Consider the following 18,812-nt stretch of genomic DNA (forward strand, 5'->3'; position numbering starts at 1 on the left):
TTCCACTGTCTGTTTCTCCTCATCTCTTCCCTGCTTCCTCACCCCTACCAGGGGAATTTTTGGTGTCTAATGGAGAGTAAAACTGTCCCTAATGGGAGCACCAAACACACAACACGACTCCACAAGCTTTATTTCCTTATACGGCCACACTAAAAATAGGCCCTTTCCTAGTTTAAACAGTCGATTACATGCTATTATCAAGGGGAGCAGTGGGGAAGGAAGAAATACTGCAGAAACATTAATCTTTGTGTATCTACAACAGCGGAAAACTAGCATTGCACTTGTATCTGAAGGGACCGTCAGATGGGAGTTCACCTGCCTAAAGACCTTATAGTTTATCTCATTATACATTTCATTTTGGTTTTGTTTCTGATCTTGCTGTGACTGGATAATTACGTACTAAACCCAGTGCCCATAGGGAACCTAAAATGAACAGAGCTCTGCCCACATGGCCTTGGTTACAATATTCTAAACCTCTAATGCAATAAAGCATCTCAGAGCCATGTCACAGCAATCTGTTCTGGTTTTATGTATGCTTACAATACAGAATTTAAACTCTTAGAAGATGCAGTTGCAATATTTCTTTCTCCCTGTGAAAAACTTTACGTACAGTGAAACCATAAACAGATCTAAATGTGAAGAAAAATAGAATTTGCAATTCAACATTTCTCAGCATCAGGAAGGAATGTAAGAACCCATCAGTGTGCTGAAAGAGTTTGTTTTAATTTGTCTTCCATTTGGTTCACTTCACATAGTTTAGTAATGTCAAAATTCTTGTGCTTCACTGGAGCTGTAGTTTTAGCATGGTCTTTGTACAGTATCTTGTATTGCAAGCTTTGCATAGTATCTACTGCTAGACAAGGGTCCAAAGGGAAAAGGGAAGAGATCCTTTTCTACAAGACCAGAGACAGAATGTTTGTGGTTATGCTTTATGAGATTTATTCTTTCACCTCACTTAACATCTTGTGTTAGTGCCCTGGTATTTTGCTGTACATTGCTGTATTTCATTACTCCTTACTTCTTGCAAATTCACTGCTCATGCCATTATCCTAACTAAAATTGTTTTGCGAACCATGGGAGGGAATCTGTATTATTTCATTCACAAACATAAGTCCAAAACCAACCTTTCAGGGAAGCCCAAGGTTTAGCATGGTACACCCCATTTCCTATCCAGTCCCTTTTCTCAGCTGAGAGAATGCAGATCAGAGTGGCTGGACAGGAAGCAGAAATTTTGTGTCAGACTTGGACCAGAATTTGCAATATGTGTATAAAAGTGCAGAGTGGATGAAAAGCAGCACATGCTCTTAAACCAGAATGTGCCAATGAGGATCGGGAATGGAAGCCCTGTACCAGCTATTCCCAAGATACTGTTCAGCCTTCAGCATCAGCCACCAAACTCTGCCTGAAATATATAGTAATGCACATTGCGTTGAAGTTATTTAATTCGATCTTAGGAAATTTTGTTGCATAAGTAGTGCCAGAGTGAATTTTGGCTAAAGATTTTGGGTTTTTCCTAATGATAATTTCTAATTTATTTACTTTTTCAAATGAATTAGCTTAATATCTGTAGGGTGAAACTTAAATATTGCTTGAGTATTTTTGGTTGATCTGAATGTGTATTATTCTAAGCTATTTGCACAGTATACTGAAAGCTGTGAAAAGTACTTTATAACTCAGCAACATATCATCAGAATCTATTTTTGACGGAGCTCTTGAGTGCATTTTCAAAATTTCTACCTAAGTCAATCAGTTGCAATCACCCAGATTATACATGAATGATTCATTTTGACATCTGGAATGGTAAGATTATTATGATACAGAATAAAACACCTGTGCCATTTCTGCCTTGAATTGCTGTTAGGGTAATAACATGAAGTAATGAACTGTCTAGCACAAATGGTTAATGAGAACAGTTAAGCTTTCACAGTCAAAACAGAATGCTTTGTGAGGAGCAAGACTTATAAAAAGCTTGTCTCACAATGCATAGCATCATCATTCTATATGAAGACCTACGTAATCATGATTCTTACTTTCAGCTCACAGTACCCAGCACTGTATTTTGCATAATTAAGGTAGTATAGGTTGTTATTTAATGTTGCTCAGCTGGCATACAATCTAGTTACAGAAAGGCTTGCTATAGTAAGAGTTCCAATGCTTGATATTTTTGTAAATAATAAAAAGAAAGTGGCCAAATCTTTGAGCATGAATATTTCTGGTCAAGTCTGTGGAACTGTACCCCTTTGATATTAGCTCAGCATATAGCCCATTACATTAGTATTCCTGGTAAATATCAATAAAGTAACAATGTAGTTTTTCTGAAAAGTATGGCAGCCTTTTTAGCAAGTGAATTGAGCATTTTCAGGGTAATTTTTTCTTGGCTTACTAGGAAACTGAATGTATTTCTTACTGGTTTTGTAAGTCTCTCTCTTATGGATAGGGAAAATCAGTTCTAGCCTTTATAGTGAATCTGCCTGTTCCTTTATAGTTCCCCAAATTCCCAGAGTAAATCTGAAAATACAAAAGTACCTATTCTATATCTGATTAATTCCACTTGTTTCCCTTGATGTCTTTGCCCTTAGGCGGTAGAGCAACATCTTGCTGGGCTTATATTTCCAATCAGCTGCAACTTCATTAATTCTTCACATCCCTGCATGGTCCTTCCATATGTGACAGAAAGAGCTGCTTTTCATGATGAGGATTTTAACAGCAAAATGTCAATAACAATAACAACTTTCTATAAAGTCCTGTCAAAAGGGTATTTTAACAGCATTCTCTTAGGAGAAAGTCCCAACATTGCAGCCAAAAAACATTAAGGTACTGCGGGCCTGAAGAAGTTGGTGGTGTTTGAATCAGATTGTGGTTTTCTTGCTATTTCAGCCAGTTTTGCCTGTTGCAAGTTATGTTCTTCAGAATGGCTAAAACACTGGATATTTTCAGATAATCCATTTTGCTAGCTGTGTCACAATCTTCAGGCTGTACCCAGACATTTCAAAGAGGAAGAAATATTAAAAATGTTAATAATACTACTCAAATAATAGAACAAAGAGGCATTTACATAAGCAAGAGTTGCTTAAAGATGTAGAACTTGGTTCTGCAGAAGCAGCTGGAAAGCTTGTAATTCCTCTGATAAAACACTTCCAACCAAGACTGCTTAATGCGTCAGAGCTCCCTAAAAAGACAGCACCTTAATTACCAAATTTGTTTGTTCAGAGATTGAATGGAAACAGAATTGGTGCAAACTACAATGGTACAACACTGGGCGGGCTTCTTTTTTGAGTTTTCTAGCTTCACTCCCACTTCCACCAGTCTATGTACTCTGGATCCACTCAAAAGAGAGAGAGATTTGTTTTCAGAGCTCCAGGCATAATAGTTTTTTGACTTAAAACCTAGTTAAAACCTTGAAGTATGGATGTTGCTAGGACCATCCATGTTTAAAATTCAGTATACGTCCACTAGTGGGTCATTGCCCAAAGACGGTTCCAATAGTGAAGAAAATATATATAGAACTCATTATTTAGCTTTGTGAGTGAGTCTGCTGTGAGTTTCACATGCTAAGAGCGTGAAGAAAATTCTGTTTTGGAGTTTGAAAAGAATGTGTGAGAGTATTTGCATGTTCTTGTGTGTTTGTGAGTGAAAGAACAAGACATTTCTTCTCTGAAGATTTAAATTGTGAACTCTGATCACCTGTTGTAAAGAAAACCAGAAGCAAGGACCTGCCCCTCCTTTCCCTTGGGAGCTGCTTTTAATTTGAGGCTTTACTACTGGCACTTGTGCTACTGTCACAGTTGTGTAGCTGCTCTGTCTGCACCTGTTCTCAGATCAGCTTGATTCTGACCTGAACCTGCTGGCTTGGCTTCACCTTGGACCTGCCTCATCACTGTGGACGTGCTGGATGATCACTGGATGATGTCTGACACTGGTCAGTGTCTCCTGACCTGATCCCAACCCTGACTTGCTGGCTTGGCTTCTTGGCTCCTTGCTGGCCAGGTCGCTGCTCTTGCCAACTTGTCATGCTCGGCTCATGACTCACCTTCCTCTGTGGAGTTGCTGGCCCTTGCTGCTCCCTGACACTGACCAAGTCCTCCAAACGGAAATTTAGGATTTACCACACAAGAGGAAAATAAATCTTATTCAAAGAGCAAGATTCAGATGAACCAGAAGGAACCGCACCAGAACTTGCTGGGTTTCACCCCAGCTGGGGGCAGGTGGGGGCCTGCCGGGAGGTTGCTGCCACTCACATTACCTTGTCTGGACTTTTTTCCCCCATCAAAAAGCAGCACATGAAGTTATCTGTGTAACTGAATATAATCTCTCCTCACTGAAGTCAGTGTTCAGGCTCTAGCCTGACTGTGCTCGGGTCTGCCTCTGCTGTAAGTAAAACCAAAACAAACACAGGGCACAGTTTTACCTAGCCTTGTCTCTGTATGGGCTGACTGGTGTTTTACATTCTCTGTGCAGGATTTCCTGCCTACCCCTCTCCTACTGAAGTCAGCCTTTTCTATCTCCTCATGAGACCCCTCTGACCTGCTGACAGGCAGACTGAGCAAAATTCCCTTTGCATCTCCATCTAATGCTCTTCTTACAGTTTGTTAAAACACCAGCAACACCATAAAGCACTCATTGTCAAGTAGGAGTTTTCATTTTAACAGGCTATTTGCTTGTCATAGTGATTCTTGCAGAAGGGTCCACACATCTGGGGGAGCTGTTTGTCATTTTCATTCCTCAGACAGCAGGGCCCACACAAAAGTGTTATCTCAGTATTCTTGGCAGGAAGCTCCAAACTCCATGGAGAGGCTGTCTAGCAAGGCTGCCTTGCCAGCACCTGCTGCAGACTGTAACTGGGAAGCTGCCTCTGCTGTTTCAGTGCATGAAAAGGGGAGGGATCCATCTCAGCTGGATTTGGGCAGCTAATCTTTCTCAGTCATCACAGCAATTCTTAATCATCTCAAGACAAGTACCTAAAATAACTAGAAGGAGTTGCCCTGTAGACGTGCCAGTTGCTCTCTCTTGACTAGTGAAAATGTTTATGCCAGCTCAGACTGGACACCTATATTTTAGACAAGGAAGTTGGCTGATAACCCACTAATAACTTCTTGTATCATTCAATATTCATTTACTTTAGCTGCTTCACTGTATTTTAGTCCTCTACTGCCTTCTTCAGCAAGTAACCTCAGCTTCTGAGCTCTCCTGCACCTGCCCATGGCTGCAAATGCCTGGTCTTGCCATCAGTTTTATCCTCACTGTTGTTCTTGAACATCACAAGGAGTGACCAGCAAAGGTCTGCAGGATGCCATCTTGTGAAACACATTAACCATTGTGCCACTCTCTGGCACAATGGTGTTAATGATTTGTTATTGCTTTTGTAAACTCTATCAGTACTTCAGCTTTATATTGTTTTCATTTGAATAATTTTCATTTGAAATAACTTTTATTGCTTCTTCTCCATTCCTAGCATCTCTGGACAATGTGCTGTGCAGTTATTGAAGGGTGACTGGGATCTGGGCCATTTTTATGGTAGCTATTCCAAACCCTGCTTCTATTTTGGTTTTCCACAAAAGACTCAGAACTAAAAAATGAGGCAGGGATTTTCAAGCTTTCCTAAGGGATTTGCATGTTGAATATTCTGAAATAGTCTGTAAATTGGGAATCTAGCTTCTGTAACAATTGCAGGCCACTCTCCCTATCACTCAGTGGTAAAGAGCAGGCACTGCAGGAGGCATATGTGTTCTACTCTATTAGATATCGTACTTTTAAATGTTACCTACATATAATTATGTATTTCTCCTTGTTCAGAGGTGTACAGGAGAATTATGACCTGCTTCATGATAGAGTACAAAAAGATGTTAAACATCATTTATCTGAAAGGAAATGGAATGTCATATTTCAATATAATGTTTTTGAAACAAGATGACTGAATAGATTTTGTGAGCAACAACGTGATAAAGGGCTGTCAAATTTGTGGTGCTGCCACTTCATAAATATTAGTATGCCTACCTTTTTAGTTACTGAAAAGTCATCTTTTAGAGAAGTGACAGGTATATGTTATTAAACTCATTTTTTATAGGTTTTGCTTTGCCAAAAATATGCTGCTAGCTCGAAGTTGCAGAACTCGGTTGTGCTGTTGTACAAAACAATGTAATGTCATTAATTACAGGGCCTTTGTAAATAGGTTTTCTTTAAATCAAGACATGTATCTCAAAAGGGGCACATCTTTGACCAATTTTTCATAAGAACTGATTTTAGTTATGACTAGAAACAGTCTTTGTTTTATTTCTCATGTCTTAGGTTTCTATTTCCCTTTTCAGTCACTTACAATTTTGTTTTGGTTCCATTTTATATGTTAACATTTGAAGTATTCCTATTCATAGTTTTCTATGATAGCAATTTTTTGAAATTTTATTTCATTTTAGAAATATGCAAAAAGTTGGTATGTCCAGTACTGGGACAGAAACTGAAGAACATCTTGACCAATATTGTGTATTTTCTTAGGTTAAAAACAAAATCTTTTCTTCATTTATCTGTATTCAAGTTCTCTCTGACATATTACTGCAAGTGTTGTGTTTCTCTGCTATGTAGATCACTTGCATGTTTGTATTCCCTCTCCAACACTTTTCAGGTGTGACAGAGTTGTGTTTCTGGCATTTACCTTGTATAGTAGCTGGACATTTTCAAGATCATCTTCTTGTTTTCCTGTGTACAGAAGCTTTCATAGAAACACAGAGTCACCAAATATTGTAGTTTGGAAGTGACCTCCGAAGGTCATCTAGTCCAACCCCCTTCTCAGAGGTCCACTCAGATGAGGTTGCTCTGGGCTGTGTCCAGTTGAGTCTTGAATACCTCCAACGATGGAGATCCCATAGCCTCTCTTGGCACATGTTCTAGTATTTGACTACCTTCATGCAAGTTTTTTCTCCTAATATCTATTCAGAATTTCCCATGTTCCAACTCGTGTCTGTTGTCTCTCATCCTATCACTGTGCACCTCTGAGAAGAGTTTGACTCCATCTTCTCTGTCTTCTGATCAGGCAGTTGCAGACAGCAATAAAGTCTCCGCTGAGCCTTTTTTTTTGTAGGCTGAGCAGAGCCACCTGTCTCAGCCTCTTCTCATATGACCAGTGCTCCAGCCCCTGACCAGCTTGGTGGTCTCCACTGGACTTGTTCCAGGACATCCATGTCATTCTTATACTGGGCAACCCAAAACTGGACACAGTACTGCAGTGCAGCCTCACAGGTGAATACAGGAATACAGGAAGCATCACTTCCCTGGTCTGGCTGGCTACTGGCTAATACAGCTGGTCGCCTTCACCATGAGGGCACAGTGCTGACCCATGTTCAGCTTGTTGTCCGCCAGGACCCCTGCATCCTTTTGTGCAGAGCTGTTCCCCAGACAGTCGGCCCCCAGCCTGGAATTGTGCATAGGGTTGTTCCATGACAGATGCAAGACTTGCATTTGATCCTGTTGAACTTCATGAGATTCCAGTCAGCCCATTGCTTCATCCTGTCCAGGTAGGTGAAGGATGGTTTCCCTTCCAATCTGCAAGAGAATGAAAGAGATCTTTGGCTATTTGTTACCTAGCTACAGAAAGTTTGAAAGGGATCTTGAAGACATTAACAAGAGTTAGGGTTAGATTTATTACACATAATTTAACCTAGGCATGAAGTCTAACTTACTGCTTATGTGCACTGTACAGACTTTGGGGACAACTAGATGCCTCTAGGTGATTCCTCCTATCTTCTTATCCAAAACCATGCATATTGTCCTCTGGAAACATCTTGTTCAATCTCTTCCTCTCTCCACTTACTACAGAGGGAAGCTCATTAATAAGCCTCATCATTAGTTAGTGTTCAGGAACATCAGGTCTTATTTATATAGATCATGCTGGACTTCTAGTAGAACCATTCCATCTGTAGTCAATAACTAGATATTAGGTGTCTGGTACTAGACTCCAACATTGATTCAACCTCACCCCGCACAAGAGTTTTAATAGTAGCTTCCTTCCTTTTTTTCCCCTCCAGAAAGAAGAAAGATGGAGATGAGTGCTCTGAGGAAAAAGGGCTGTGTGGCTCGCTATTGAGGGAGAGGCAAGTCTTATACAGTGGGGCATTCCTTCTGCTATGTCTGCTTTCACTTCTGCCAACTTGCTTTGATTAAAATTTTCCAAATAACGAGAATCTGATCCTGCTGAAATATTTATTTCTACTACTTTCTTTCTCTGGAGGCAACATATGCAAGAATCATAGAATCAAAGAATCATAGAATGGTTTGGGTTGGAAGGGATCTTAAAAATCATCTAGTTTCAACCCCCCTGCCATGGGCAGGGACACCTTCCACTAGATCAGGTTGCTCAAAGCCTCATCCAACCTGACCTTGAACACTTCCAGGGAGGGGGCATCCACAACTTCTCTGGGCAACCTGTTCCAGTGTCTCACCACCCTCACAGTGAAGAATTTATTCCTTATTTCTAATCTAAATCTACCTTCTTTCAGTTTAAAAACATTACCCCTTGTCCTATCACTACACTCCCTGATGCAGAGTCCCTCCCCACCTTTCCTGTAGACCCCCTTTCAGTACTGGAAGGCCACTATAAGGTCTCCCCAGAGCCTTCTCTTCTCCAAGCTGAACAACCCCAAATCTCTCAGCCTGTCCTCACAGAGAGGTACTCCAGCCCTCTGATCATGTTTGTGGCCCTCCTCTGGACTCACTTGAGCAGGTCTATGTCCTTCTTATGTTGGGGGTCCCAGAGCTGAACACAGTACTCCAGGTGGGGCCTCACCTTCTGAGTAGAGGGTGACAATCACCTGCTGGTTACAATTCTTAATGCAGCCCAGGATATGGTTGACTTTCTGGGCTCTGAGTGCACATTGCTGGCTCATAGTCAGTTTTCCAGCCACTAATACCCCCAAGTCCTTCTCAACAAGGCTGCTCCCCATCCACTCATTTGCCCAGCCTGTATTTGTGTATGGGATTGCCTTACACAAGTTGCAGGGCATATTATGGGATCATCTACTGTTCTGACAGCCTACAGGTGTGTGCAACCACATGACACAAAGAGCTGTGTGGTAAGTAAATTCTGAATAAACAAGACAAAAGGGTAGGAAATACCACAGGACTATTCCAGCCCAATGTACTGAGCTGGGCATTCCCAGGTGAAGAAGAGGGCACATCCCTTATGGTTACACATTTTGTTGTACTCTGGTTTAATGTGTAACAGAGAACATACTGTCTGTAAAAAAGCCATTGGAAGTACCTGACAATTTTCCAGTCAGTTTTGCCTTGAGAATGCAAAGTATTTATGTAAGGATTCAAGCAAAAGAGGCATCACAGTCGTCGTGCTCTGGGTAGCAACTGGTTGCCTTGCAGGTTTTTTGTGTAACTTCTACCTGTATGCACAAGCAAGATACAGACTCTTAGCAGTTTAAAGATGTATCCAGCAGTCAACCTTGGAGCTGCCTCCCCCACAGCCCTCTCCTGCAGGCCCCCAAAGCCCACCACTAAACCCCGCTGGTGACACCCCATAGAGGGAGCCAGGCACAACTGCTGTCATGTAATCCTGTGCTGCACTACCTGGTGGTGAAGGTTGTAGCTCTGTGGATACATTAATAAAACAACACAGTTTTGTTTTAACGCTTCTAAATTAGAGCTGTTTCTGGCCAGTATCTTCATATATACACGTGCCTGGATACTACTGTTTTCCATTTCTACACAGATTGCTTTTTCACTGCTAAAACTACATACTAGTCTACCAGTGAATAAATAATAAATTGAATATAACTGAGGCTTGACTTTTCCTACGAACACCCTGTCACTGAGGTGGGGCAATATAATATGAGTTTTCATTTTCCTATCACTGGATTTCATCATGACCATCTCCACTACCACACCCAAGAAAACCTCGAAGTCCTACATCTTTGCTATTGTAAGATATGTATGCTTGGACAGATACAAAATTACTTGATGGATTAGAAAAGGTACATAAACAATCTTTCTTGTGAATCTACATGTAATGAGAATGAAGGAGCAGTATGTGGCCATACTGGATGAAGTGACTGATGTCATAAAACTCATCTGTTTGGTTTATACAAAGCTGGACAGTGAAAATGGATTCAATTCCATTTTACACAAATTATATGTAGGTAAACTCCACATGCCTGGATTTCTTCCAACCACAACATGGGATTTTCTGCTTGACTTTGAGATCTTTTTCTTTTTAATAACTGGTGCAACAAAGAGTGACCGGGTTAAACTTTGTGTTTTAATTTGCAGTAATCTTATTCATTTCACTTTGAGCTGCTGGCCACAGATTCTTTTCTTACCTGTTTAAATTGTGCAGGAGAAAATGTTGACACAACATCTGGCATATCCAACTAGGTTCAGTTCTGAAAGAAATCACTTCAAGCTATTTCAGAATGGAGTTTATAGGACTTTTAAAGCTCTATTATTTATAAAGCCATGCCAGAATAAGGCTTTATAAAGCTCTGGCTCAGAGTCTGAAAACAAAATTGAACTGCAAACTTCTTTTAGATTTTAAAGTGTTAAGAAAATTCTAACTGCTCACTTCTTCATTGCTGCAAGCAGACAAAACCAAGACCAATCCCTTGGCAGTTAATGGAGATCATAGGTAAAGTTGTTGGTTTCCTTTGGTATTTGCTCTAAACTCCTGATTGCAGCTATCCTCAGGTATCTTCTTTCAAATTCAAAGGGAGTTACACAAGCTTCTTAAATTGTTCTTTCACAGAAGAATTACGGATCTTGACAATATGACTGGTAACAGTAAATCCTAAGTGAAGCCAAGCTATTGAGGGACACAGTTCTCCTTAAGATTGGTCAGAGCATGGTGCCCACATCAAGAGAAGAGCAGACCTTTCTAGATTCAGCTTTTGTCCTGTTTAATAGGTTCTTTGAGCACTGTGATGAAAATTCATTAATAGACTTAATCATATTTTTCAGAGATATAATTTTTATATTTCTTAGATGGATTGATAAAGCAGAGATGGCATATTAATTGGGCTATTGCCACACTCATGTAATTCAGCGTATACATTTTATTTCATTTTAAAAACATGTAGATCGCTAATACTCCTGCTTTTTGAAACGAGTTGAGAAATGGCAAATCAGCAACTAACTTGCTTGGTTTCATCTTATGCACAGTGACTCTGTGCCCTAGATTCTTGTTCCTCATCCTGCTCTTCTCTTTCCGCTGATGAAAACTATTCATGATCAGCTTCCCTACAGAGCAGTAATGTCAGGTACAGTGAGAAGAAGAAGAGCTGAATGCCATAAAGAACATAGTTGTTGAGCTGTTTCTTAGCTGGGCTGGTAGTCCCATAATTTTATTAAGAGTATGCATTTTGTAAGTGCAGGGGGACTGAATTTATCAGAGGATAGATTCCTGCAGTCATAGCTGTGTTCAACTTGACCCATGTGTATTCACCTCCATAGTTCATTTGGATTTTTAAAAATGTTTGGGCACCTCCTGGGACTGCCAGCATGTCTATTTGGGCTGCATTAGCCACTGATGTGCTTTTGAGTATCTGTGCATCAGATGAATGGGATATGAAATAAAAGAGGTGCTCCAGCATAACTCCCGTCTTACCACAGTGCCAGAAGAGCTGAGCTGAAAAATAGCATGGCGCAGTCCTAAACCCAGTAACTGTCTACCTGAGGGTTCCCAAAGCTGCTAGCAGAGACGAAGTTTAAAGAGCAGTAACAACAAAGGGCAACTTTTGGCCCATTTCTCCCCAGGGTGAGCAAGGTCACTGTGAAAACTCATCAAAAACAAACATAAAAGCCATGCCTGGACTTTTCTGTCTGACACTTAGGTACCAGGAAGGTCACACAGGCTGAGTACTGCTTTAGCACAGGGAAGATAATTAAAATGTAAAACGACAGCTGATGGTATTACTGTCAGTGGAAAGTTCGTCTGACTGCTGCCTGCAAGTTGCTCTGAATCACTTCAGAAATGGTGACATCCATGTGAATGCTCCCAGTAGCAAGAGGCACTGTGGAAAATGTTTATATCTTTGCTTAATTTCTGACAGTTAATGAGACCTACAGGGAATATTCACAGAACAAAAAGCACCTTGTTTTGGCTTGTTTGCTTTCTAATGCAGAATATTTATTGGTCTCCAGTCACTCCCTGATGAAACTTCCCTCTTTCAAACTTTGGCCTCTGCCATTCTGGATATAAATAAATAAGACGAGAGAGACTTTGCAAACCTCTCTTAAAATCTGTGTTTAATAACTGTTTCTTTGCATTTCCCCTGTGGGACCTGCTTGCTCCTGTTAAGTATTTGCAGCTGTTCACCTTCCTGCTCTCTGGCACAGGAAAGCCAGGGGTTGGGTCCTGAGCCAGTTCCTCCCGCTTCCCTGCAGGAAAGGCCTTAGGTCCGTGGCCTTGCTGGTACACCCCAGCACGTACATGGACTGTTGTACCAAGGCAGCATCATGGTGGCTGGGGCAAGATGTCAGGGTGATGGCTCTGCGTAGTAAGCTTATTTGAAAGAAAGACTGTGTTCAGTGAAAGGTGATATGGAGAATCCTCCCTGCTGAGCCCCTTGTGCAAACACAGATTAAAGAGGAAGGTTTTGTTCTGTAAATAAGTTTTTCCTCTTTTGCTATCTTCTTGGGACAGACATCCTTCTCAGGCTGCCCTGGCTGTGGCATGTACACACAGACACTGCCTGTGGCATAAACACTCACACACACACACACGGCTACCAAATGAACTGGCAGTCTCCCAGGGTAGCATGAACATGCTCAGAAATAAGGATAATAGCTCTGAGGAGGCATGCAAGGCTGAATCTCTTCTTGCTCAGCAAGGAATGAATGCAATAGAAGCTGTTTCACTTAGACATCTCACGGTTTCCCTTGGTCAGAGGCCTGACAATGACATGCCAGAGGTAAATGTACTTTGTCTTAAATCGTCTGTCCACAAGATAAACTTGTCCAAAGGCTAAGTGGTATATATGAAATTCTTCTATCTGCCTACAATACTGCAGCTAGTGAGCACTGGTGTTCAATGTCACTTTCATTGCTTCAGACTAAGAGGAGAGGAACTACTCAGTCCATTGTAATGAAGATCATAAATGCTAATGTAGATTATTGGCTTGAACAATGAAAATAAATACAGAGGTCAATGTGGTTTTACCTGCCCAGTTGTGAAGGCTTGAGTATACAAAAAAATGAACTGGTATAGCATTAGTTGACTTTTATAATAGATATAGTTATGCTGCTGAAAAAGGACCCTGTTGGACACAGTCTTACTTTGATGAGAAAGAAGATGATTACTTCAGTTGGTAAGGATTGAAGGGAAATGGTTGAGAAGTGAGACAAATAAGAGTTACAAGGTTTGGGTTCTTGTCTGCAGGAGGAAAGAGTGTGAGAGAAGAATGAAGAGAGTTGTGGAGCTGAAGGTCGTGGTAGAAGGTCGGTAGTATGTGTGTGTGAAGGCACAGCAAATGGAAAAAATCCTTCAACTTTCCCCATTTGTTTGAAATTTTGCTAGTTATCAAATAGAGTTTCATACTTCCTTTTGGATTAGTCCTGCTATGTCTAAATTCACTCCTTAATCTATATTGGTGTGATTCACTATTTTATTTTGCAGATCAGATACTTAGCAAATCTTAAAAGAAAATAGTATGATGCTCTAGGGATACTAGGTCAATAGGCCTTCACAGACAAAGCTGTGTGACATTCAGCAGTTTCAGCTAGCTAAAATTTCTTGAATCTTTTTTCTTCCTTATCTAATTAATTTAAAATTTCCTAATGGAGTATTTCAGAAGAAAGTTCTTTACAGATTTCACTTTTGACAGATTTAGTTAAAAAGCTGATTAAAACAGTGATGGTATTTTGATTCCAAGCCAAAATCTTAGTTTTTATCCCAAGATTACTCTGTACTAAACTTATTTTTCTGTTTGTAAAGCTCGGCAAAGCACTTGGGAAGAAAGACTGAAGTTTGAAGTGAAGTGGATGTTGTTTGGCTTTGGATTGCATTGTAAAAGCTTTTCTTATCCTGTAACAGCTTTCTCCATAGAGAATAATTTCCTATTCCTCCCGATCATTAAAAACTTTTCAGTTGTGTTTGCTTCATAAAATCTTTAGTATAATGTGAAATTCTGCATTCCATCTTTGTGAAATTATTATCAAAAAAGCAAGCATATTCAAGAAGGCATATGTGTTTTAAAAGAGAGAGGTACCTCTCTTTCTGGAGGCATTCCATATCTTATTTATTTTTGGGCGTGCAGGGGAAGATTAACTTAATTCTTTGACTACCAGAGGCTGCAGAGAAAATCAGTAGGAATGGGACTAATTTTGTGACACACAGAGGACATTCAGACCCTTTGACAGGATCAGAGGATAGGATAATTCTCTGATACATTTTTCCATCTCCTATTTTGTCAGGTTGCAAAAATTGAAAATCTCCTCAGATGGTCATACTGGAGTTTATTCGTCTTCTGCTGACACTTTTGAAGAAAAGAAGAAATTATTTATAATATGAATAGCATCAATGATTTTTCTGAGTGAATTTCCACTTTCAAATGAGAACATTTCTTGCTCCTTTGGATGCAGCAGAGTTACAGATAAAGTAAGAAATGTACAACAAAGCTGAAAAAAGAACTTTTTTTCAGTATGGGAACGCATAGCATTTCAGGTCTCCAGACACTATATGTATCACAAGAGAAGAAATCTAATCATCTGAACCATCAAATCATGGAATAATTCAGGTTGCAAGAAAGCTTGGGGGGATTGTTAGTCCAGCTACTTGCACAAAGCAGAGTCAGTCGTCTGATAAGACCAGGTTTGTTAGGACTTAGTTGTCAGGTCTTGGAAACCTCTAAGGACAGAGATTTTACAGCCTCTGCCACTCTTTAGGGTATTTCTTCATTGCAAATTGCAGTAGAGATACCCAAGAAAGCATACGGAAAGCATTGTCATATATCAAGGGAAGTGATTATTGCCTTTTACTTAGTGCATGTTGCACCATATCTGCATACAGTTTGGGGCCCCCAGTGAACAAAAGATGTTTCTGATCATATTTGCAGTTTTATAATTTTATTTCAACTAGTTAAATTTTTTTGGCTTATCTAGATCAAACAACTTCAGAAATACACTCGGGAAACCGAGCAGAGTTTTGTTTCTTGATGACTGACTTCTTTCTTAAATTGTATAATCTCAGGTACTATAAATAGTTTAGACTATCAGGTTTGATTTTTATGAGATACTCTTGTCTAAAGATAACTGAGGCTTGTGTGTTTTTCCAGTTTCTCCAAGACAGAGCATTTTTGTTATTGAGGAGACTAGAATTTTCTTTAAACTGTACATTCTTGAGCAGAGGTCTTATTTTATTTGGATTCTGTTATATAACTGTTGTGTATGTAAACAGTTGGTTTTTGCGTATGAAAAGTCAAATGCATGTGGCTTTTTGAACAGTTTCTGTAGGATGTTAATACTGTAAATATTAGAAAGTTTTATGATAGCATCCCAGGCTGCATTGGGAAAGGCACTGCCAGCAGATTTAGGGAGGTGATTCTTCCCCTCTACTCGACACTGGTGAAACACATCTGGAGTTCTGGGTCCAGCTCTGGGCTCCCCAGTAAAAGAAAGACATGGACTTACTAGAGTGAGTCCAGTGGAGGGCCACTAAGATGATTAAGGTCCTGAGAGAGCTGGGTCTGTTCAGCCTGGAGAAGGCTCAGGGAGATCTTATCCCAGTGTATAAATATCTGAGGGAGAGAGTAAAGCAGTCAGAGCCAGACTCTTCTTAGTGATGGCCAGTGACACGAGAAGTGGCAATAGACAAATATTGAAATACAGGAAATTCCATTTAAGCATAGGAAAAACCTTTTTCTGTGAAGGTTATCAAACACTGGTGCAGGTTGCTCTGAGAGATTCTGGAGACTCCATCCTTGGAAATATTCAAATCCTTCCTGGTCAGCATTCAGAGCAACTTGCTTTAGTTGACCCTGCTTTGAGCAGGGGGTTGGACTAGATGGTCTCCAGAAGTGCCTTCCAACCCCAATAATTTTGTGATTTTGTATTCAGATGCTTTAACCTAACCCATTATTATAATTTACTACATTTCATACTTGCTATAAAAGAGGCATTTCCTGTGATCAGACTATATTTCTAGGCATTGGATGTTTAACACATCTGTGGACATGCTATGGATGTGCTAAAAGAGATAAAGTAGTGGGGGTGTGTGCATAGGCTAAACTACCTCTATTCAGCAGAACACTTCAGAACAAGTCTATCTTCAAGTGTTGTCCAACATGTTGTATTGAACTGGGCTCAAAGAACATAATTTGGAGTAACAGTGTGGAACTTCCACCCACATTAAGAGTGAAAGACCAAACCCTTGATTATCAGATTACTACTTTTCAGTTTATGGCATTTTGTCTTGGTTTCAGTCCAACCAAGATTGCTTTAGAAAAACATGACTAGCTCTTGATTTTTTTTTTTTTTTAATTAAGAGAGGAGTGGAAAAATTAATTTCCCCCTCTAGCATAACAATATTGTTTTTGCTGTATTTTGGCAGCCATAAATGGAAGACAGCCAAATTTTGAAGAAGCTTGGTATGGCACTTCTCTGTTGACCTGAGTAAAAGTCTCTGAATCGTGGGAAACAGGATTGTGAAATAAATCTACATACATACCAGTGAGTTTGTCCAAGAGAAAATTTCTGTCTTTCTCCTTTTATGTGATAGGAGAACTTGTACCTTATTTCTTTTGTAGCTGGACCTTCTTAATGAAATCTACAAAACAAGACAACCTTGAGTTTCTTTAATAGCCATAGAAATACAGCCATGACTAGATCAGTAATCATAAGAACTACCACAGCTGCAAGATCATAAATCTCTCATGATTTTTGCATGAGTTCTTGTTTTTTTTCCTGACTGATTGATTCTTATAGTTTAAAGTTTCTGTTCAATTTTAATATAGCAGCTTTTGATATCTGTAGGTGGAAACATATGACTGGGAGGTATCTGGACCATTGCATAAACAGATCTGAATATGACTCATTTATTAACTTTCAGTTTCCAGCAATGAGCTCTGGGCTGTGAGGAAGTTTAAGTATTTCCTAGTGGCTGCTTGCACCAAGATCAGTGTAAGCTCTATAGACTTGGGTGAGGGGAAAATGAAAGAATCAAAATCCTAGTTCCTAGGATTAAAAACTCCCAAATGCTGGATTTGCAGCTGAACTTTCATCCTGAGTGTGCCACAAATCTCCCTCAGCCTCAGCTCTGCTGAGAACAGCTAATAGCCAGGCATCTAGGGCAGCTTGGCAAGTGACATACTGAAGTACAGTGTTGGAAGTAGACTCTCAGGCTGGTCTTCTGGGCACTACCAGTACAGAACAGAAGGTCCTGGCATTTTCTGAAAGGATGACCAATGCCTTATTTCAGACAGTCGGACACTTAGAATCACAGAATCCTGTTCTCATGCATGTGCCTGCCTGCAGCCTGGATTCAGGTGCATACATAAGCATGGAAAACCTACGAGATTTTGGACAGGGTTTCCTGTTCTCTAGCTGTGGTAGCCCCTGGCTCTGTATTTGACTGATGTAATACCACATGAGACCCAGGACCTGGCTTAGAGCCAGCTAGAGCCAGATAGCCAGGGGTTCACAGCAGTAACAATGGCATAAGAAATCACAAGTCCTTCTTGAGGATCTTGTCTTTATTTTTATTTTGGATTTCTTTGGGTTCCTCCTTTCTTCATACTGAGATTCTACCTCTAGCCTTGACTACACCTTGAGACTGAGTGGATACTGTCAAGTTGCTGAGGGCAAGTAGTTCAGGTCACCAAGCTGTTAATTTAAATCAGTGAGCCCTTTAAATCTTCAACAGTAAGAGACCTATCTGTCCCCTTATTTTTTCATATGCATGTATGTTTATAAGTATGTATACACCTACATATATATACAAACTATGTGTATCTATAATTTCCTTCAATAATCTAACAAAATTCTGGATGCCTTATTATTGTGTGCTACTGATACAACAGTGGAAATTGCTGATCCCCGTGTCCAGGGTTTTATTCTTCTATTACAACTCCATATTCTACAGTCCTAGAATATAGTGTATAAATATTATTAGTGTATAAATAACCTATAAACATTACTAGTCTTTTATGTCCTGATTTATGCAAGCATTTAAATATACCCTCAATTCTGCTACCTTAAATGAGACTTGCAACATTGGCCTGAATGAAAATGCTTCCCTAAATTGGTACCACAGGAATTTAGATTATCACCATATTTATGTTTTAAACCCTTCTTCTCTGATTCTTTTTTCATGGGCTATGTAGTAGCAAGTGAAAAAAAATACTTTGCACGTCCATTCTTATCTCAAAGCATCTATCAACAGAGATGGAAACATACTTCACACTTGGACCAATCTATAAATTTTAAGGGTAAGTCCTCCTCTTTTAGGGAAGGAAGGTTTTGATTACATCCATACAGTATTTGTGAGCTAGAAACTCTGCTCCTTCAGAATAATTAATGAGATCTGGCCCACATCCTTTAGGCTGGAGCTGAATCCTCAGAGGGAGCAAGTGGAGTTTGGTGGAAGCTTGGTGTCCAAGGGCTGGTATGACACAGTATGGGCAGCTACAGTACCAGGACCTAAGACTGAAATAGGGATCAAGCCAAACTGATGGTGTATATGCACCCTCTGATGGTTGTTTCAATGCACCTTTTAATTTTTATTTTTTAGAGAGAAAGGATAATAAGAGAGCTGTGGTGGTAAGTACTTACTCTGTCTTTATTATATCCTTGAAAATCAAACTGTTTGCTAAGCACAGTTTTACTTGAAA

This window comes from Strix aluco, chromosome 2 (genome assembly GCF_031877795.1).
Source record: "Strix aluco isolate bStrAlu1 chromosome 2, bStrAlu1.hap1, whole genome shotgun sequence".
Classification (NCBI taxonomy): domain Eukaryota; kingdom Metazoa; phylum Chordata; class Aves; order Strigiformes; family Strigidae; genus Strix; species Strix aluco.